Source organism: Plecotus auritus, assembly GCF_963455305.1.
Source record: "Plecotus auritus genome assembly, chromosome: 14".
NCBI lineage: Eukaryota > Metazoa > Chordata > Mammalia > Chiroptera > Vespertilionidae > Plecotus > Plecotus auritus.
The window spans coordinates 17,203,121-17,226,100 of record NC_137780.1 but is presented as its reverse complement, the minus strand read 5'-3'; the positions used below and the strand labels follow the sequence as shown (position 1 = coordinate 17,226,100).

Here is a 22,980-nt window from a genome sequence, read left to right as displayed (position 1 = left end):
TGCATCTGGGAAGGTGTTACCTTTTAGAACAGAGACACTGTGAGAATGTGCATGTAGGAAACAGGGATCCCCTTCCCACCAGTTTGCAATGACACATTCCTTGTTTATCTTAATTCCTACCTGCATGACTCTATGATGTCCTGCACTTGCTTTGGGCCTTCACTGGAGGAGGCTTTAACCCATATGTCCAGTAACTCTGTGTCCATGAACATCAGGTATATTTCTGTCATGTGACTGAAAACAAGTCCAGCTTCCTCTCCTTATGCTGTTCCACAGCCACGTCCAGATTTATGGGTAGTTTCCCAGCAGAGCTTCCTTCTGGTACTAGAACCTGCTGTAGTCCCTGTGGCTGCTGTAGCCAATCACAGGGACAGTGGAGGCTCAGCATTTTCTGGGGAGTTCTTTGTAAATTCACCCAAAACATTAAAGAAAATTCTGATGAATTGAACTTTAATAAAAGTAAAAACATTTGTCCCACCAAATATTCCATGAAGTACATTTAATGACAAGCTTAGTAAGTGAATATATTTCCAAATCATGTGCCTGATGGGTGAATGTGTGCATTATATATTAAGGATCTTGTTGGTGACCACCCCCAGGGACAAGGCAGAGGGTGGCTGGGAGTGAGGGATTCCTGACAGGGTTGAAGTTCTGTTTTCTGTGAGAAAATGTATGCTAGGAACTCTCCAATTTCCCTCACTCTGAGCCCCAACATCACTGATAACACTAGACTGAGAAAACAGGTCAATCTCCTTCCATCATCACTACAATATATGAATGATTCTGAGTTGTACACCTTCATGATCACTGGTTTTGTTTCTTGTCTTTTCTCCACTCAAAGCCGTGACTATTTCTGTTTGAACTAGTTTGGACACTCTGCCATAGGCCATGGGCTTACACAAAGGAAGAGTTTGCACAGGAAGCTGTAGACACGGTCACAAAATTTCCAACAATAAGAATCACGAATGCCTCACCTGTTGTGCTTAGGAGGCTGTTTCTCAAATCAAGTAACATGGTAACTTAAGACATAAGATATTGATAATGGCTCTTCTTTATATTTTATTTTTGCCAAAGTGTAGGAATTATTTGTATAACATTAGATTCAAAGAATTTGGAAATTGTAGACACACCAGGGTGTTGAGATTCAGAAAGCATCTGAACAAAAGCTAATCCCTTTTATATCTGTGTGAAAGATGCCCGAGAAGTTAAAAGTGTAACCTCCTGCCCTAGATGGTTTGGCTCAGTGGATAGAGCATTGGCCTGTGGACTAAAGGGTCGGGGTTCAATTCTGGTCAAGGATACATGCGCAAGTCGCAGGCTTAATCCCCAGTGGAGGGTGTGCAGGAGGCAACCAATCAATGATTCTCTCTTATCATTGATGTTTCTCTCTCTCTCCCTCTCCCTTCCTCTCTGAAATATATATGTAACCTGCTCATCTAGTCCATGTTTCTTCTTATGATCAGAAAGGTGAGGCTGTGTTTTGACCTGAATCAAATGAGTTTCATAAACCAGGTGATCCTCTATTCCTGACTTAATTGGTGAGTGAAATCAAGGCAAGTGATGCCCCAAAACAGGGCCCCCAAAAATCAAGGTATCCAGATCTCAGTCCCTCTAATTATAGGAAAGGCTGCCCCACGTGCAAATTTCTGTTCAAACCCCAGGGTAAATCCTCTCCTGGGCTGTGCAGGCTCACAGCTCTCCCCTCACACAGGGCTGACATCTCTGGGAGGGCAGAGCTGTGGTCTAGAAGAAGATGAGACTGCTTGGTCTTCTCCTGTGCCTGGTGACAGCCCCCCAAGGTGAGGGTCTTAGGGGTCAGACGGGGTCATGGGATGGCTGTGACTGCAGGAGACTGACAGGGACTGTTGCTCCTTGTCCCCAGGTGTCCTGTCCCAGGTGCAGCTGCAGGAGTTGGGCCCAGGACTGGTGAAGCCTTGGTAGACTCTATCCTTCGCCTGTGCTCTCTGGTTACTCCATCACCAGTGATTACTGGCAATTTTTTTCAGCCAGCTCTAGGGGAAAGGGCTGGAGTGGATGGGGTATATAAATCATAATGGAAACACTTATGTCAGCCCCTCTTTCAGAGCCAAACCTCCACCTCCAGAGACATGTCCCAGAACCAGTTCTCTCTGCAGCTGAGCTCCGTGACCACCAAGGACACTGCCCTGTATTACTGTGCAAGAGACACAGTGAGGGGAAGTCAGTGTGAGCCCAGACACACACCTCCCTGTGGGAGGCAGCAGGGCTGGGCTGCAGGGAGTACTCAGGACACCAGGGGGCGCTCAGGGCACCAGGGGGGGCTAGGGAACCAAACATCATAGCATCCAGTGCAGGAGCAGTTGAACTTGGAGGTTAAGCCCTGGACCCTGTTGTCCTCTGAAATTTTCTCTTCATCTGACATTTGCTCCTGATATTCTCCAAAGTCATGAACTATAAATTATTCAAATTTGACAAAGTCCCATTTACCATACAACATTCTCAGGCTCCAACCATGACTCAGATGACCACAGCCCCCTCAGCCTTCCCCATATTCACATCCATCCCACAGGCCGATCACATTCAGTACATTCCAATGTCTCCCAAATGCTGACTAATTAAAGCACCAATTCACATCCCATTTCACCTGAAACCATCATCTGAAAAGTCCCAGATTTCATCTCTACATCAGACATGGGTGACCATTTGGGTGGATTCATCCTGGGAGAAATTCTCTCCATCTGTGGACCTGAGACACTAGGCCACAGGTCACCTCCTCCTAAAATAGAGCTGCAGGGCAGGCGTTCCATAACTTTACAGACCTTTCCATTCCCAGGAGGTGAAATGGAAGTTGGAAACAATCACCAGCCTGAAGAACTGTCCAAGCCCTCTGAGCTCCTCCGTGGAACACGAGGCCTGGGAGCAGCATCCTGAGGCTCAGACCCCACCCCTGCACCTGGGGTTCTGCACTCGGAGTCCCTCCTCCTCCATGAAGGGGAACCTGTTGGAACAGAGCATGTTTCTCACCTGTTTCCTGCCAGGAGATGGTTGAGTCCGAAGGCCTCATTCAGGGTGTTCTCTCAGCTCCTAAAGGCAAGTTCTTCTGACAGTGGCTGCATTTGACAGGAAGGTTCTGTCCAGGGTTCTTGCCATAGGGATATCAGCACAGGAAAGCAACATAGGGCACCCTGTGATGCTGCGAAGACCTATGGGGATTTACAGCCAAGCTGTGGGGGTGGGGTCAGTGGAAGGAAGTAACTGAGAGGGGACGTCCTCTGAATAAGGGAGTCCATGGGGCTCCTGCTGGAAGGAACCCCACATGCAGGCTGGATGAGGGGAGGGAGATAGGGAATCTCTAGTCCTCTGTGGGCTTTGAAGAAAAATGTGCTCTCAGGACACCAGGGGGAGATCAGGATCCACTGAGCTCCTGTCCCACAAGAGGAGGTGGGCTCCGGGCTCCTTTACTGTCCAGGTTTTCATTTCTACTCTCTGAAATATTTTTGTTACACGCAGCCACTACCAACCATTATCTAAACACCATACAAACACAGAGCTGTCCTCTTTTTACAATAAACTCTCAGAATTTTATTAACCAACCTTGCCAAGAACCAGGCCCTGTGACCACTGTACCCCGTATCGCCATGGCATTGACTGAATTTAAACTGCAAAGACGTACATTTCAGACATGAGTAATGAACCTTAATATGAGCATTCTCACTGACCACAGGTATCCTAACTTATATTATCTCCCTAAGTATTCTATTGTGTTACATCCTTAAGGTTTTCCATTCCTGCCTATACAGAGAGGCCCTCAGTAAGTGGACCTCTGATTGTGGAGAACCCACACCCTCTCCATCAGGTCCATGAGTCTCTCCAGTTTCTCAGCGTCTCTGAGCCCCAGGGAAAGACAAGTATCTTCTCAACACTCTGTCGTTTTTGTCTGCTTGAAGGTGAGGAAGCCAGAGACCCTCAGGGCCAAGGACACCAACCCACCGAGTGCCCGGTGTCCACCCTTACAGGGCCTGTAGCCTGTGGTCGCTTTCCCAGATGTGTGCTTGTCTCCAGCCCTGAAGGGGGGTTACCCCAGACCACAGATACTCACCCATGCTCCCATCTAATACCAGGGGTTCTGCCTACCCTTAGTGGGCCTGCCACACTCTGCCCTTAAGTCAGTTCAGGGAAGCAGTGGGGCAAGTAGGGAGGGCACAGGACAGATGCTGGGATCACTGTAGGCAGATTGGAAATTTGGACAAGCTCTAAATCTCCTTATGATTCTCTATTTTGTTATTGAAATGCTATCAAAATTTTCCCCCAGGACACTCTCACCAACATGGAGACACTGCCCTCGTTGTAGGTGTCCAACCCCAGAGCTCCCTCTAGAGCAGGAGGATATGCAAATAAGGGCCCCTGTATTCATAAAAACCACCCAGCCCAACCCTGCAGCTCTGGGACAGGAGCCCATCCCCAGGATCCCCAGGTGTTCCCATTCCCTGATCAGGCCTGAACACAGACCACTCACCATGGGGTTTGGGCTCAGCTGGGTTTTCCTTGTGGCTCTTTTAAGAGGTAATTTAAAAAGAGCAAGAGAAACTGAGAATGTGAGTGCATGTGAATAAGAGAGACAGTGGACATGAGAGAGTTTCCTGACCAGGATATGTTTCTATTTGCAGGTGCCCAGTGTGACGTGAAGCTGGTGGAGTCTGGGGGAGGCTTGGTGCAGCCTTGGGGGTCTCTGAGACTCTCCTGTGCAGCCTCTGGATTCACCTTCAGTAGCTATGGCATGCCCTGGGTCCGCCAGGCTCCAGGGAAGTGGCGGGAATGGGTGGCAGTTATATGGAATGATGGAAGTCAGAAATACTATGCAGACTCTGTAAAGGGCCACCTCATCAACTCCAGAGACAATGCCAGAACATGCTGTATCTACACAGCCTTAGAGCCCAGGACATGGCCGTGTATTATTGTGCCATACACAGTAAGGGGAAGTCAGTGTGAGCCTAGACACAAACCTCCTTGCAACAGAGGCTGTGACCACCAGGGGGCGCTCAGGGTCCCTGAACACAAGGACCATGCCAGCAGCAGGTGCAATTGGAGGTTTGGGTGGTTTCCTGTGTGGTTTCCTCTTCATGTCACAGTTTTCCTCAGGGAACCTCTAAATTCCTGATTCCATGCTTACCTCTGAAGTCTCTGAGTTTGAAAGTCTGTTGTAAAGAAATACAGCTTTTTTTTTTTCCCCAAATGACAATTAATGATCTAACTAGAGGTCCGGTGAATGAAATTGTGCAAGGTTGAGGTCCAGCCAGCACAGATGGCAGCCATGGGGGCTGGGTTGGCAGGGGGAGGAGATGCAGGAGGTTGGCTGGCCAGCCTCGCCCCCAGTCGGGGTGGCAGAGGGCAATCAGGGGCAGGGCCGGCCTGGGGGAGGGGCTGTAGGCAATTGGGGGGGGGTACCATCAGGGGCCCCACTGGGCTGGTTGGCCACCACAGTGCACGTCATAGCGACTGGTCCTTCTGTTTGTTCCAGTCGTTCCAATGTTCGGGTCACATGACTTTTATATATATAGATAGATATTCTAACCCAGGTTACCTAAATCTAACCAGAGGATCTGCTGACTCAACAGTGTAGCTCAGACCCACACAGCTCAGGTCCCAGGCAGCCAGCAACAGGACACGTGTGGGCTGGGCAGCAGGTTTCAGAGGAGTGTGACCCCAAAGCTAGAGAAGAAGGACCCCGGTGGTGAGGTTTACTCACTTGCCATCATTTTCATAGCACCAATAGCAGGTGATGCCATCAGGAGGAGGTAGAGGAACACACTGTGCCTTGGAGTGGATGTGCAGGCTGATCAAGTCTCCCACAGAGGGCCCTTTTAAAGGCTTTTATGTCACTTACACATCTATTGCGAGCAGGGCAGGCTTTTCAGCCAGTCAGAAATGGCTGCCTGGCCACTTCCAATGTGTTAGGATGAGCTCCCTGAAAGTGTTGGCCATTAAGGTCTGAAAGCAGAGGCCAAAAAGAGAAAAACATCCAAAATAATAAAAAATGAGTGACTTCTAGGAATACTATGGTGGATAATAAGCTGCTGTGCAGATTGAGTAAAGGAAGTGAAATCAAGCAGAAGATTGAGCTGCTGATATCAGTTAACTCTGAGAAGTTGTCCTCTTCAGAAAGGCCAGAGCCTCAACAGAAAGCTCTCTTAGTTCCTCCACCACCACCTCTGCCACCACCATCACCTCTGCAAGACCCCTCGTCCCCAGAGCCAGAGGAGGAGATCCTGGGTTCAGACGATGAGGAGCAGGAGAACCCCACAGACTAATGCAAAGGTGGCCATCATCCTGTGAAAATGGAGACCTTTTCAATGGCAAGTATCACATTATTAGGAAGCTAGGATGGGGGCACTTTTCTACTGTCTGGTTGTGCTGGGACATGCAAGGGAATAAAATTGTTGCAATGAAAGTTGTAAAAAGTGCCCAGCATTATACGAAGACAGCCTTGGGTTGAATAAAATTGCTCAAATGTGTTGAGGTAAGTGACCCCAGTAACCCAAGTAAAGACATAGTAGTACAACTAATTGATGACTTCAAGATTTAAGGCATGAATGGAATCCATCTGTGCATGGTCTTTGAAGGTGCTTGGCCACCCTCTCCTCAAATGGATCATCAAGTCCAACTATCAAGGCCTTCCTTTATGTTGTGTGAGAAGTATCATTCGACAGGTACTCCAGAGGTTAGATTATCTACACAGTAAATGCAAGATCCTTCATACTGACATCAAGCCATAGAACATCTTTATTTGTGTCATGATGCACATGTGAGAAGAATGGCAGCTGAGGCCATGCAGTGGGCAGAAAACCGGTGCTCCTCCTCCTTCAGGGTCTGCAGTGAGTATGGTTCCACAGCATAAACTTATAGGAAAAATTTTTAAAAACAAAAAGAAAAAACTGAAAAAGAAGCAGAAAAGGCAGCTGAGTTATTGTAAAAGTGCCTGCAGGAAATAGAAGAATTGGAGCACAAAGCCAAAGGAAAATAGAAGAAAACATCACATTAGCCGTACCTTCCAATGAGCAAGGCAATGAATACCGCCCAGAGGTGAAAGTAAAAACAGCAGCACTAGAGGAGACCCCTGAGGGAGACTCTGTGCTTGACAATGGTGAAGCTGAGGACCAGGAAGAGAAAAGATGCTGAGAAAGCAAGCATTGAGAAGGATGAAGAGGATGGTGAACAGGAGCTCGAGAAAATAGACCCCACCTGGATAGAATCACCCAAAACCAATGACCACATTAGGAATGGCCACTCCTGCTGCAGCAGCAGCTGGATGATGAAGATGATGATGAAGAAGATTGCCCAAACCCTAAGGAGTATAACCTTGATGAGCCAAATGCAGAAAGTGATTACACGTATAGCAGCTCCTATGAATGATTCATTGGTAAATTGCTAAATGGAAGGCATAAAATCCCCTAGTCATAGTTTCCAGAAGTTTCCACATCATTGTCCTTTGGGTCATTAGAACCTGTGGCTTGTGGATCTGCACTTTCTGAGGGATCCCCACTTGCTGAGCAGGAGGAAAACAGCCCATCCCACGACAGGAGCAGGATGGTTTCAGCCTCCAGCACTGGGGATTTGCCAAAAACCAAAACACGGGCAGCGGACTTACTGGTGAATCCCCTGGATCCACAGAACGCCAATAAAGTTAGAGTTAAAATTGCTGACCTGGGAAATGCTTGTTGGGTGCATAAACACTTCATAGAAGACATCCAGACACATCAGTACAGATCATTTAGTTTTTTTAAATTTAATTTTATTGTTTAAAGTATTACAAATAGTAGTACATATGTCTCCTTTTTTCCCCATTGACCTCCCCTAGGCCTCCCCTACCACCCCCCCCCCGCACATGCCTTCACCACACACCCCCCACCCCAGTGTCTTGTGTTCATTGTTTAGGCTTATATGCATGCATACAAGTCCTTCCCTTGATCTCTTACCCGCCTCCAACCCTCCCCTGCCATCCCACTGTAGTTTGCCATCAAGGTTTTGATTGGAGCTAGTTACAGCACAACTGCTGACACCTGGAGCATGGCATGTGTGGCATTTGAGCTGGCGACAGGAGATTATTTGTTTGAACCGCGTTCTGGAGAGGACTATTCCAGAGAGGAAGACCACATTGCCCACATCATAGAGCTGCTATGCAGTATCCCAAGGCACTTTGCTCTACCTGGAAGATACTCTCGGAATTCTTCAATCGCAGAGGAGAACTGCTGCACATCACCAAGCTGAAGCCCTGGAGCCTCCTTGATGTACTTGGGGAAAGTATGGGTGGCCCCATGAAGATGCTGCACAGTTTACAGATTTCCAGATTCCGATGTTAGAAATGGTTCCAGAAAAACAAGCCTCAGCTGGCAAATGCCTTCGGAGTCATTGGCTGAATTCTTAGCAGATTCTACAAATACAGTATTCTGACCTAGCTAATGTTTTCCAGTACATTGGACCTAAACAGTGACTCATTATTTTAACAGGATTACAAGTGAGCTGGCTTCATCCTTAGACCTTTATTTTGCTTTGAGGTACTGTTGTTTGACATTTTGCTTTTGTGCAATATGATCCTGGGGAAAGGTAGTCTTTTATCTTCAGCTTAGTAGCTCACTGACCCACTTTCTTCTGGAAACAATACCACATCTCTAAGCATTGTTTCTTGTGTTGTGTGACATCCAAACATCAGTTATTTTATTTTATTTTATTTTATCTTATTTTATTTTAAATATATTTTATTGATTTTTTACAGAGAGGAAGGGAGAGGGACAGAGAGTTAGAAACATCGATGAGAGAGAAACATCGATCAGCTGTCTCTTGCACACTCCACACTGGGGATGTGCCTGCAACCAAGGTACATGCCCTTGACCGGAATCAAACCTGGGACCCTTCAGTCCGCAGGCTGATGCTCTATCCACTGAGCTAAACTGGTCAGGGCTAAACATCAGTTATTTTAAAAAGAAAAATACTTTCTCCTTGTGTTTTGGCAGGTTTTGTAACAGTTATGAAGAAATATTTTAGCCAAATACTATATAATTTACAGTCTTAAGTAATTATCAAGTTGGAACCAAGAAATAGCAAGACTATGTACAATTTTATCTTCCAGCAAATGGACATCATTCCTGTATTGTAGGATATGTAAATGTAATGCACCCTGTAAATGTTAATTCCCATTAAGTATAGGATGGGAACTCCAATTTCAGAAAAGAGAGAGAGAGAGAGAGAGAGAGAGAGAGAGAGAGAGAGAGAGAGAGAGAGAGAGAGAGAAATGGCTGCCTAGTGGTGTGGCTCAGTGGTTGAGTGTCACAGTTTCATTGCTGGTCAGAGAACGTGCCCAGGTTGCAGTCTCAATCCCAGTGGGGCATGAAGGGGGCAGCAGATTGATGATTCTCTCTCAACATTGATGTTTTTATCTCTCCTTCTCACTCCTTCCCTCTCTGAAATCACTGAAAAATATATTTTTTTAAAAGGAAAGAAATGTTTGGATCCCCCAGGTAAGGACACTGGTTCAGGGTTTTATTGTGGATCAAGGTGGTGGCAGGAAGGGTCCTGCACACAGAGGGGCTTGTGTGGTTTCAATGTCCCACCTGCAGGACACAAGGGGCATCCTGCTTTCTCTTCCATTTTCCCACATGTACAGGAGAAGAGAGAGGGATGAACCTTAACATGTCAGTATCAAACATCAAAAATAGAGCCTGGGAAAGAACCAAGATGGTGGCATAGGTAAATGCGGGTACTCCCCACCTCCCACAACCACATCAAAATTACAACTAAAATACAGAACAGCCATCAGTCAGAACAGCCTGAAAGCTGGCAGAATAGAAGTCGTACAATAAGAGAAGGAATGAAGACTGCACATTGAAAAGGAGAAAGTAAAACTGTCAGATGACATGATATTGTACATAGAAAACACTAAAGACTCAACCAAAAATCTACTAGATTTAATAAATGAATTTGACAATACAGCAGGATACAAAATTAATACCAAGAAATCAATGGTATTTTTATACACCAATAATGAATTGTGAGAAAGAGAAAATAAACAATTTAATTTACCATTGCAACAAAAAAACTTAAGATACTTAGAAATAAACTTAACACAGGAGGTAAAAGACTTGTATTGAGAAAACTACATGACTTTGAAAAAAGAGATAGAGGAAGACATAAATAAATGTAAGAATATAAAGTGTCCATGAATTGGTAGAATTAACATCATTAAAATGTCCATGCTACCAAAAGCAATCTACAAATTTATTGCAACCCCTATTAAAATAACAACAGCATGTTTCACAGAGCTAGAAAAAAACACCCGAAAAATTTATATGGAACCAAAAAACACCCCAAATAGCTGCAGCAATTCTGAGAAAGAATAACAAAGTTGGAGGGATCATAATTCTAGATATCAAGTTATACTACAAAGCCACCATAATCAAAACAGACTGGTGCTGGGAAAAGAACAGGCATATTGACCAATGGAACAGAACAGAGAACCCAGAAATGGACCCAAGCTATTACACACATTTAATATTTGACGAAGAAAACAAGAACATACAATGGCGTCAAGACAGACTTTTCAGTAAATGTTGTGGCTTAAATTAGACAGATACATGCAAAAACAAATGAAAATAGACCACCAACTTATACCATACACAAGAAATAACTTAAAATGGATAACAACTGAAATGTAAGTTGGGACACTATAAAAATCGTAGAAGAAACCATAGGCAGCAAAATCTCAGACATCTCTAGTAGCAACATGTTCACAGGTACATCTCCTAGGACAAAGGAAACTAAGTAGAAAATAAACAACTGGGACTACATCAATATAAAAATCTTCTACACAGCAAAAGAAACCAACAAAATGAAAAGGGAGCCCACTGTATGGGAGAACATATTTGGCAATGATACATCTGATAAAGGGTTAATATTCAAAATATATAAGGAACACATACAACTTAACAAAAGGAAAACAAATAATCCAATTAAAATATGGGTAAAGGACCTAAATTAACACTTCCCCAAAGGGGACATACAGATGACCAAGAGACATATGAGAAAATGAGTCACTAATCATCCAAAGATGCAAATTAACAAGAAAATGAGGTATCACCCCACACCTCTTAGAATGATTAGCATAAACAAACCAACACATTGTGTGTGGAGCACTGGATGTGGAGAAAAGTGAACCCAGGTACACTGCTGGTGGAAATGCAGACTGGTTCAGCCACTATGGAAAACACTATAGAGTTTCTTCAAAAAATTAACTATGGACCTGCAATTTAACCAGTGCTCCCACTTCTAGGAATATATCCTAAAGGACTGGAAACATTAATCAGAAGGAATGTCTGCACCCCCATGTTCATAGCAGCAAATTTTAATAGCTAAGACCTGAAAACAGCCCAAGAGACGATCAGTAGACGAGTGGATAAAAATTCTGTGGTATATTTATACCACAAAGTATCCTATATAATAAAGAAGTGATATGCAAATTGACCATCACCCCCTATACAAGATGGCCGCCCCCATGTAATCACAAGATCCCACCACAAGATGGCCAGCAGGGGAGGGCAGTTAGTGGCAACCAGGCTGGCAGGGGAGGGCAGTTGGGGCCCTAATCTGGCAGTCGGACATCCCTTGAGGGGTCCTAGATTGGAGAGGGTGAAGGCTGTGCTGAGGAACAGCCCCCCCCCCCCCCCAGTGCTTGAATTTCATGCACTGGGCCTCTTTATTATATAGTTATCTATAATAATGAAAGGGTAATATGTAAATCGACCAAATCACCTAACAGAGAACGACCATCTGGATGACCTTCCAGATGACAACGCTATGACATGAACTGGTGCCAGGCCAGCCAAGGCAGGTGTGATGTGATTGGCTGGGGGCCCCGCCATCACCCCAAGATCGCCCCACAGAGGGAGGCCCAGACCACCCTGCTGGCTGCACTGAGGCATGTGGGCGGGGCTTCCCTCTGCAGGGCAATGGATCTGGGGGCCCCCTCCACTGATTGCCCCTCAGAGGGAGGCCCAGGCCACTGGCCAGCAACACTGTGGCAGGTGAATGGGGCTTGCCAGTGATTGCCCCACAGAGGAAGGTCCAGGTCAGCCAAGCGATGGCACCCCATGCCTGTTGTCCACAGACGGAGGGAATGGGTGGTGGGGGAGGGGGAGATTGCTTCACAGATGGCAAGCAGTGGCAGCAGTGGGGGCTGGGTGAGCTGCCAGCAGCTGGGGGAAGGAAAGCCCCAATAGGCCCTGAACACAAGCCAGATCTAGAACACCCTCATCCCCCCTGCCCACCCCTCATCCCCACATGAATTTTGTATACCAGGCCTATAGTACATCCATAAAAAAGAAAGATCTCTTGCTCTTTGAGACAGCATGGAGGGACCTGGAGAGTATCTTGCTATGTGAAGTAAGTCTGTCAGAGAAAGACAAGTATCACAGGATCTCACTCATATATGGAATCCAATGAACAAAATAAACTGATGAACAAAATGGATCCAGAGATTTAGAAGCTTGGAACAGACTGCGAAATCTCAGAGGGAGGGTGAGGGAGGTTGGGTGGGTGGGGAGAGATCAACAAAAGAATTCCTATGCGTATATGTATAACTCATGGACACAGACAATAGGCTGGTGAAGGCCTTGGGCAGGGGGTTAGGTGGGCTAGAAGGGGTCAATGGGAGATAAAGGGGGACATGTAATACCTTCCACAATAAAGATACAATTAAAAAAAGAATTATGACCTGGAGACTCAGTCTACCACTGAGCATGGTCTCTATGTCATCCATCTTCTCTAAGGTGGAGTCAAGACCTCAGCTATGAAATACTCTGCCTCATGGATTTGCAAAAGAGAGGAGTAGACTGTAACGGAGCGCGTCCCCCGGAGATAGACCACCGAGACCAATTGGATCAAACAGGGAAAAGTTTATTGCAGATTCGAATCTGGGCCCCGCCATAGCTGACGCAGCAGCAGGCAAGTGCCGTGGCGAGAGCGCCGTTGAAAGGGGCAGTCCCTTCCTTTACACCCCTTCCCTCTACAACTGTTGGTCTGGCATTCCTTGATTGGCCCCTTTAAATGACCCGCGAATTTGGGACCCCTTTGTCTTGGGCTCTTCCTAATATGGGTTGCTGGTGCAGTGAGGAAGCTCTACACCGGACCCTTCCCTATATGGGTTGGTCGTCGCAGGGACAGCTCTGTAATGCCTCTGGCATGCAGGGGAGCAGTGGTCAGGTAGAAACTATTTCCTTTGTTGAAGGGACTCAGTGCCTGTGAGGGGTGACCTTTCCAAATAGCTGTTTAAAAAATTTTTCTACTCTGACTTCAGACCCCAGGGCTTAGTCCCTTCCTGCCCTCCACATTCCCTACTGGTCTTATCGGGGAATCAAATCCTTGATTCCTCTGCTTCTTCTTCTTCAATTGTAAGATTTTGATAGTGGGACCGGAGGACCATAATTTTAGGATTCTGGGTCCTAGCCTGTATTATGTTGACTAAGGATCTGAAGAGGCATGGGCCTATTGATAGTACTAACAGTAACCCGACTAAGGGGCCCAGCAAGGGAAGGAGGTAGGGGAGGAAACCATTAAGTCCGCTCCAGAGGGGATTTTCTTGGAGTTCTTTTTTCCTCCTGAGTAGGTCTTCTTGAAGGGTCTTGATCTTATCTCGAACGATCCCCGACTTGTTGGCGTAGAAACAGCATCGTTCCTGTAGGGCAAGGCCCCTAGTACCACGGTCCCCGTCAGTACTGTCCTCACTGAAGTCCAGTTCCCCTCCTGCAGGCGTCGAGTCTTCTCCTGGCCTGTGTGGAGCCCAGGCTAGGGATCTCACGGGTGAGGCTGCTGGTTGCCAGGATCCAGGCTGTTTCCTGCTGCAGGAGCTGGGAGTGGTGTAGCCAGGTCTGGACGCCGTCTACTGTAACAGCTGTGGGCATGCTCAGGATAACAGTGTAGCATCCCTTTCAGGTTGGGGTGAGTCCTTGGGCAGTGAACTTCTTTACCCACACCAAGTCCCTGGGCTGGAAGGGATGTACAGGGTCCGCGGTGGGCACTGGCAGTGCGTTTCAAACAAGCTTATGGGTGGCTCTCTGGGTATACTGCAGAGCCTGTAAGGACTTGAGCAAGGAATGGTTATGAATTCTAGTTTTCAGTTTCTCCCTGACCCTGGGAAGGATGCGGGGAGGTCTACTATACATGATCTCAAAAAAGGGTTAGGAAACCTTTCCCGGTAGGGGGTACACCTGGCCCATAAGAGGGCAAAGGGCAGGAGGTTGGTCCAGTTTTCACTGGTTCCTAGGACAAATTTAATTAAACTCCTTTTTAGAGTCCTGCTCATGCCTGTCCTGAACTTTGTGGCTGGTATGCACAATGGAGTTTCTAATTTATGCCTATGGCTTGAGCTATACTTTGAGATACCTTGGCTATAAAGGCGGGGCCATTATCTGATACTGGTAGCCAAAATCTAGGTCTTAGTGGGGTATGCTTCAACCCAACCCGAGAAGGTGCCTATAAGAACTAGCAGGTACTTGTACCCTGAAGCTGGTGGCTTAATCTCTGTGAAATCCACCTCCCAGTGCTCTCCTAGGGAATTTCCCCGGGGCCCGAATTCCCAGGGGGCCCCTCTTACCTTGCTTAGCATTTACCTGTGCACAGACAGTACTTCTAGTGACTATGCTTTTAATTATCTTATCTAAGCTTGGTATGTAGTACCTGCCTTGCAGAAGTCTTGGTGATGCCTCGGTGGGTAGCCTGGTGTAACTGGGCAACTAATGTCTGACCTAGAGCCTCTGGGACCAACGGTCTGTCATCTGGTAAGGTCCACCAACCATCTGGTCCTTTGATGGCTTGCTTCTGTTCTGCCAATTCCTCCTGTTTGATGTAGGAGGGGGTCTGTCATAGGTCGAGGTCCGGCAGGGTTACTAAGACTTGTAAAGGCCCCACTGGTTTTAGGGCGGCTTCCTTGGCAGTTTGGTCTGCAGCTCTATTTCCTCTGGCTTCAATTGTCTCCCCTTTCTGATGTCCTTTGCAGTGCACTATTGCAACTGCCCTTGGGAGCCAGATGGCCTCTAATAAGGCTAAAATCTCTTCCCTATTTTTAATGTCCTTTCCGGCTGAAGTTGGTAACCCTCTTTCCCGGTGGATGGCACTGTGTCCCCATCGAAGGGCCTGGATCAAGGCCAAAAGTTCAGCTTTTTGTGCTGATGCCCCCCTGTTCAGGGACTGTGCCCAAATGGTGTGGTCCAGGGTGACTACCGCTGCCCCTGCATATCAGATCCTATCCTGAACATAACTGCTCCCATCCGTAAACAGTACCTTGTCTGGTGATGATAGCGGGACATCTGTCAGGTCTGGGCGAGCTCTTTGTACTGCATCTGTTACCTCTATGCAGTCATGAATGGGTTCCTCCGGATCATCATCTGGGAGCAGGCTGGCAGGGATGATGGCCAGTGTCTTATGGAACCGGATACAGGGCTGGTCCAGGAGAAGAGCTTGGCACTGGGTGATCCTGGTGTTTGACATCCATCTCTCCGGAGCAGCTCGAAGGAGGGCCTCCACAGCATGGAGTGTTGCCAGGGCTAGTTCCTGGCCCAGAGTCAACTTATCTGCCTCCTTTACCAGCAATGCTGTGGTGGCCACTGCCTGGAGGCACGCTGGCCACCCTGCTGCCACGGGGTCTAGTCTCTTAGATAGGCAACAGGTCTCTTCCAGGGACCTAGAGTCTGAGTGAGAACCCCTTTGACAATGCCCCTTACCTCACTCACGTAGAGGTGGAAGGGCTTCGTGACGTCTGGCAAGGCTAGGGCAGGTGCTGAGACGAGAGCCTTCTTTAGTTCCTCAAAGGCCCGTTGTTCCACTTCGGTCCAGTTCAGCGGCTGTGTTCCCCCAGTACCCGGGCTGGAGTGGCGGTGGCTTGCAATTGGACTACTACAGGAGCTTGATGACTTGCCAACCCCGGGGGGTTGTTTTCTGCCCAGACCATGGGATAGAGACGTTGTAACTCCTCCAGGTAGGTAGTGGGCTTATGCTTTTCCCCTGGTGTCGCTTTTTCCGTTTCCTGCAAGATATATTCCTCTGACAGAGGACAGGTTAAAAGAATACAGGCGGGGGAGGATGTAACCGGACCTTGGTTCCTTGGATCCACGGTGAGGTGTGCTCTGTCCCCCTCAAAGGATATGGTGGCTTGTAGCTTCTGTAGGAGGTCACTTCCAAGCAGGGGGTATGGGCATTCTGGCATGACCAGAAATGAATGCATTACCGTGTTCCTTCCGAGGTCCATAGTCCTTTTTGATGTCCAAGGAAAACAGGCAGGCTCCCTGGACTGATGTCTTCTTAGAGGTAACGGGTCCCATCGGCTCTGTCAAGACTGAATAGACTGCCCCAGTGTCCACCAGGAAACTAACAGTTTTGCCCCCCACTTGTAAGGTTACCCTGGGCTCCTGGGGGCTTAATGGAAAGGAGCCCTGGCCCTGACAGTCCTCTTCCTCTAAGTTAAAGATCCTTGGAGTCTGAGTCTCCCCTTTTGCTTCCCTAGCTAACCTGCCAGGACATTCTCTCTTTCGGTGCCCCTGCTTCCTGCAATAGGCATACTAATTCCTTCCTATTTGCTACTGGCCCTTTTTTTTTTTTTTTTTTTTTTTTTTTACATTCCTCTTTTCCTTCTCACCACATACACAAACCTTCACAGATCTCACAATTTCAAATTAGCCTTCAAATCTTCTTTCTATGTCCTTCAAAAATGCATAACCATGCCTCAAACCTTCTATTATTTTAAAATATTTAGAAAAGGTAGAGGGAGGAGGTAACAGGCCCAGCATGCGGTTCCCAGGCCTCCAGCCGCTTGAAATTCAAACGGCCACATTCTTCCTAAAGATAAAAGATCTCAGTTTCTGATAAGCCTGAAAAGGGGAATGGGGGAATTTCTAGCTGCCCTCTTTAAGCCCCCTAACAGAGCACGGTGGAAAGTGTCCAAGGAGTCGCCGGGGTTTCTTGGGTCTCATTGGGGCGCAGGGGGTCACAAGGGAATTTCCCTCTTCACCACCGCCTCCAGCTACTCAAAACAACCCCTGCAGGGGATGGTGCTGGGTGGGCGGAGGCAGGGAGCGTGGCTCGGGTCCCAGGTGGCGAATGGAGGTGCTCCCACCGAGGCGTTTTCATCAGGCAAGGGAAAAGCGCTTGCCTCCTGCCCGCGAAGGTGGCGTGTGGGGAACCGGTGACCCTTACACTGCAATCAGACTCCCTGACCTCTCTGAAAAGCCCCTCTGCTTGAGTGTGTTTCCATTAAAAAGTACTGATTTTAGAACCAATAACTTGAGAGTTGCCACACACAAAAGGACCAAGTGGCCCACAAAATATTTTCCTTTTCTTCTAAAGGTTTTACAATGCATTGTAATCATTAACCATATTAAACTTAAATGGCCAAATGAGACAAACAGTTCTGAGACCATTCCTCCACCACTGATTAAGACTGGGTGGCGGCAGGTGTCAGAAATAAGATTCATTTAGTTTTTGAGCTTTCTGGGCAGACTTGGTGACTTTGCCAGTTCTGGCTTCCTTCCTTCTGTCTTTATCCTCTCTCTCTCTCTTCCGACGTGAAGAGGGTATTTAAAAGCTGTTGGCAATCGTCCCATGTGGGCTGGTGGGTATAGAAAACAGACTCCAGAAGAGTTATCAGCTCTTGTGGGTTCTGGGAAAAAAAAAAGAGGGGGGGGGGGTCTGATTCTTCCAATTATAAAGGTCGGAGGTGGTGAACGGAACGTAAGTCCTTAGGTGGATGCTGCGAGAGTCTGTCTCTCCTACCTCTCTCAAGGGGAGTTGTGCCACTGGTCGGTTGTCACCAAAAAGGGCTCCTGACCTAGTATGGGGAGGGCTCAGGGGGAAGTCATTGGGTGGGACTCCCCCTGCAAGGTGGAAGAATCGGGCGCCATCGGGAGGTCCGGTCCAGCCGCACCTCCCTGTGGCAAAGGTGGATACTCTCTCTTGGTTCGGGGCTCCTCCCGAGACCCAGCGGTGGTGGCTGAGTCGGCTGCGGCCACGTAGGGAGGCGGACGGGGAGCTCTTGGTCCCGGGATCGGGTCCTCCTCTGGGACGTCCAAAATCGGGGGAGCCAAGGTGGCCCACAGTGGTTTCCCGCTGCGCCCCCCGGGTGACTTCGCCACTAAGATAGACCTAGTGGGTCTCTTTCCCAATTTTTCTCTAGACTGGGGGCAACCACAATCCTTCAGCCATTTGGGGTTATCAAACAGGACATCAATCCAGATGTCGATGTAAGGAATTTGGGCCGGGTGTCCGGGATTGCCATAAGCTATGCGCCGGACTCCCGTACAGGGTCCCATGTCTAGGGTCCCTGTTGAAGGCCAATTAACCCCAAACTTTGGCCATTCTAACTCGCAGAATCTCCGAAGGGTGAAGGCATCTACCGACACCCCGTAGTCCTCTCCTCTCCTCCTGAAATCAGTGAAATTCTTTATCATACACTCAAGGGGACTCAAAGGGCCCGGTTTACTGCCTCCTTGACCCATCTTAGCCCTCAACCCAATTTTCCACACACTATAAAGAGACAAAGAAGCAAAGCAAAACAAGAAGCCGACAAACAACACTTCCCTCACAATCAACTGCGGCCGCACAATCACTTCACCAGTCATTCATACAACCAGACCAACCAGACCAGGTTCCTCAACAGACCTGTAACCAGGCCTCCGTGGTCGTCACCACTTCGGCTGTGAACAGGGAGTTCTGCGGCGTCCCGCCTCCCTAGTTCACTACTGAGGCACATACCAAACCAGACCAGACCAAGAACCAGACCAAGAAAACGAAAGCGAAACAGGCCTGACTTACCGGTGCCGCGCAGGCAGGGACAGGAACGTCGCGAAGCTCCGGAGGACGGGGTGAAATTTGGAGGGGCTTAACTAGAAGCCCCCCTAGTGTTATCTCGCTGGGGCCTCCAAATGTAACAGAGCGCGTCCCCCGGAGATAGACCACTGAGACCAATTGGATCAAACAGGGAAAAGTTTATTGCAGATTCGAATCTTGGCCCCGCCATAGCTGACGCAGCAGCAGGCAAGTGCCGTGGCGAGAGCGCCGTTGAAAGGGGCAGTCCCTTCCTTTATACCCCTTCCCTCTACAACTGTTGGTCTGGCATTCCCTGATTGGCCCCTTTAAATGACCCGCGAATTTGGGACCCCTTTGTCTTGGGCTCTTCCTAATATGGGTTGCTGGTGCAGTGAGGAAGCTCTACACCGGACCCTTCCCTATATGGGTTGGTCGTCGCAGGGACAGCTCTGTAATGCCTCTGGCATGCAGGGGAGCAGTGGTCAGGTAGAAACTATTTCCTTTGTTGAAGGGACTCAGTGCCTGTGAGGGGTGACCTTTCCAAATAGCTGTTTAAAAAATTTTTCTACTCTGACTTCAGACCCCAGGGCTTAGTCCCTTCCTGCCCTCCACATAGACTAGGTTAAATATGGATAAGTCTGTGCCCTGAGGGCATCACCCACAGCCACACCCTCTCCTACAGAAGTGCTCACAGCACAGCCCTCACCATGGACTGGAACTGGAGAATCCTCCTCCTGGTGGCCATGGCTACAGGTAATGGGCTCCTCAGTCCCTGGGTTGAGGAGGGGAACAGGGAGAGTCAAGGGGGATTTCCACCCACTCCTGTCTCCTCTCCACAGGTGTCCACTCCCAGTTGCAGCTGGTGCAGTCTGGGGCTGAGATGAGGAAGCCTGGGGCCTCTGTGAAGGTCTCCTGCAAGGCTTCTGGATACACCTTTACCAGCTACTGGATGCACTGGGTGCAACAGGCCCCAGGACAGGGGCTTGAATGGGTGGGGTGGGTTTACACTAACAATGGAAACACAAAATATGCACAGAAGTTCCAAAGCACAGTCTCCATGTCCAGAGACACATCCACGAGCACAGCCTACATGGAGCTCAGCAGCCTGAGATCTGAGAACAGTGACCTGTATTATGTGCAAGGGACACACAATGAGGGGAAGTCAGTGTGAGCCCAGACACAAACCTTCATGCAGGAGAGGCTGTGACCACCAGGGGTCCCTGAACATAAGGACCATCCCAGCAGCAGGTGCAGTTGGACGTTTGGGCTGCTGTCCTGTGTGGTTTCCCCTTCATGTCACAGTTTCCATCAGGGAACTTCTGGATTCCTGACTCTGCACATACCTCTGATGTCTCTGAGTTAGAAAAGTCTGTTGTAAAGAGAGACAACCTCTTCAAATGGACAAATGTCAGAGAGTCTGTTTCAGATGCTCTTGTGCCAAATACCAATTAATGATCAAATCTTCTGAATCAAGTCAGCTAAATCCAGCCAGAGACTCTGCTGACTCAACAGTGCAGCTCAGCTTCACACAGCTCAGGGTCCCAGCCAGCCAGCAGGACAAAAGTGTGTTGGAAAGCAGACACCAGAGGCATGTGACTGAAAGCTTGAGATGAAGAACCCACAGTGGTTACAATCATTGACTGGTCATCCTGCTCCTAGTACCAAGAGTAGGTGACACCAGGCAGAGGCAAAGGGACCCAAAGAAGCTTGGTTCACATGTCCAGGCTGATGACAAATACACACACCACGGGGACATGGAATGTTTATTATGCACATGGTTAAAATCTCTGGGAAGTACAGGAAAGGCCCTTCAGCAGGACAGACCTGCTTTGATGGAGTCAGGAAAGGAGACTGGCTTTGTGCTTTATTATTTTCAAGGTGATGGGGGAGGGAAAGAATTCTGCTTCCAGGGGCTTGAGTGGTTTCAATCTCCCAATGACATCTAGAGACAGAACCATGATTTCTTACCAGATTTCTCCTGTGTGGCAGATGGAGAAGAGGCATTAAGAAGCCATCAGTTGTCAGCAGGCAAGCAACAAATAAAATAGACTATGGCTACCTATTTTACTTAACAACTATACAAAATGTGCAAAAGTTGAGATAAAGTGTCATTATGTGTATTCAAAATCCAGGGCAACAGAAAATGATAAGAATAATTATAAGTAAGAAAATGAGAATGAGGATGACGAAGGTGATCATCATGATGATGTTGTTGGTGATGGTGATGGAGGTGGTGATGGTGATAATAAAATTGAACAGTAACTCTGTTCCAAAGTCTTTGTGGGAATCTGTACTTTATCCAAGGTCACTAGTTTTTAGAAGGCCTTGTGTCAACTTAGAGTTGGGCTTTTGGGGTTTCAATTTGCCAATGACATCCAAGGAGAATATGCCTTTTTTCTTTCCCTATAAAAAGTCATTGTGTGTGGACAACCACCTTTTCTATAGAAAATGACAGGAACGATTATAAGTAAGGAAATGGTGATGATGGCGATAATGATGATATTGATGATTGTTAAAATGAGACTCAATAGGAGAAAGGAGACTTATGTAACACTTCAAACAAGACAGCTTTTTGTTTTTTGGGTTTTTTTTAAATAATCACACCTAAAAAAGGACGACTGCTACAGATTGAGACAGGGATTTGGCCCAATGAAATTATGGCTCCTAATACCGACAAACCATCACCATGGCTCCTCCAGTGAGGGGTGTCCACTCTTCCCTGTAAGAGTTCAGAGATTTTATAAATGGGACCCCAATGAATTATGCAGCTTGGATGATCCATGGTGAGAACATGTGAGTAAGGATCACAAAGGTGTCCAAGTACAGACCCCTGGACAACAGATGGTGTGAGATTTATAGTGATGTTCTAGAACAGAGACACTGTGAGAATGTGCATGTAGGAAAGAGGGATCCCTTCCCCCGCAGTTTGCAATGACATGTTCCTAATTTCTCTTGATCCCTACCTACATGATCTTTCACATTTTTATTTCTAACAAACTCCTGTTCATACTTATTTAGGTATTTCCTACAATGATACAAGCTGTCTCTATCATGCCTTACACTTCCTTCTGGGCCTTAACTGGAGGAGGATTTTTTTTAATATATATTTTTTATTGATTTCAGAGACAAAAGTAGAGGGAGAGAGAGATAGAAACATCTATGATGAGAGAGAATCATTGATTGGTTGCCTCCTGCACACACCCTATGTGGGATAGACCCTGCACCCCAGGCATGTGCCCTTGACTGGAATCGAGGCCGGGATCATTCAGCCGCAGCCCGACACTCTACCCATTGAGCCAAACCAGCTAGGATGGAAGGAAGCTTTAAACTTATATGTCCAGTAACTCTCTGTCTATGAACACCAGGCATATTTCTGACATGTGACTCAAAATAAGTCCAGCTTCCTACCCTCACCCAGTTCCACAGTCACGTCCAGATTTATGGGTAGTTTCCCAGAAGCACTCCCCTCTGGTACCAGAACCTGCTCCAGTCCCTGTGGCTGCTGTAGCCAGTCCATATGGACAGTGGAGGCTCAGCATTTTCTGGGGAGTTCTTCATAAAATAATCCAAAACAGGTCCCATTAAAGGAAATATTATTAAATTAGCCTTGATCAAAATTAAAGACTTTTGTACCATCAAAGATCCCATTAAGCAAATTAAAACATAAACATAACAAACATGTTTCCAAGTCATATGTCTGATATGAGAACATATAAATTACACGTTAAGGATGTTATATGTTTGTGGGAGAGCCCAGCACCCTGTGACCACAGTGACTTCCCAGGGGAAGGGCAGAGGGAGGCTGGGGGTGAGGTCTTCCTCTCAGGGTTGAAGTTTCCTTTCCTGTGAGAAATTCTATGGTAGGAATTCTCTTCACTCACCTCCCTCTGGACTCCAACATCACTGATAACACTAGACTGAGAAAACAGGTCAATGTCCTTGCATCATCATTACAACATATGAATGGTTCTGAGTTGTACACATACATGATCTCTGCTTTTATTTCTTGTCTTTTATCCACTTGAAGCCATTATTGTTTCTGATGTAACTAGTTTGGGATCTCTGCCATAAGCCATGGGCTTGCATATCAAATAGTTTGCACAAGAAGCTGTAGACACAATCACAAAATTTCCAACATCAAGAATCACATATGTCCCACCT

General features: G+C 47.4%; 1 pseudogene across 1 annotated transcript; it reads left to right on the top strand.

The window, feature by feature from the left end:
• The first annotated feature begins 5,935 nt into the window (after positions 1-5,935).
• LOC308238719 (SRSF protein kinase 2-like) lies at positions 5,936-8,401 on the top strand (annotated as a pseudogene). The gene is made up of 3 exons: positions 5,936-6,006; positions 6,143-7,752; positions 7,999-8,401. The product of its transcript is annotated as an SRSF protein kinase 2-like (transcript).
• Positions 8,402-22,980: the final 14,579 nt, after the last annotated feature.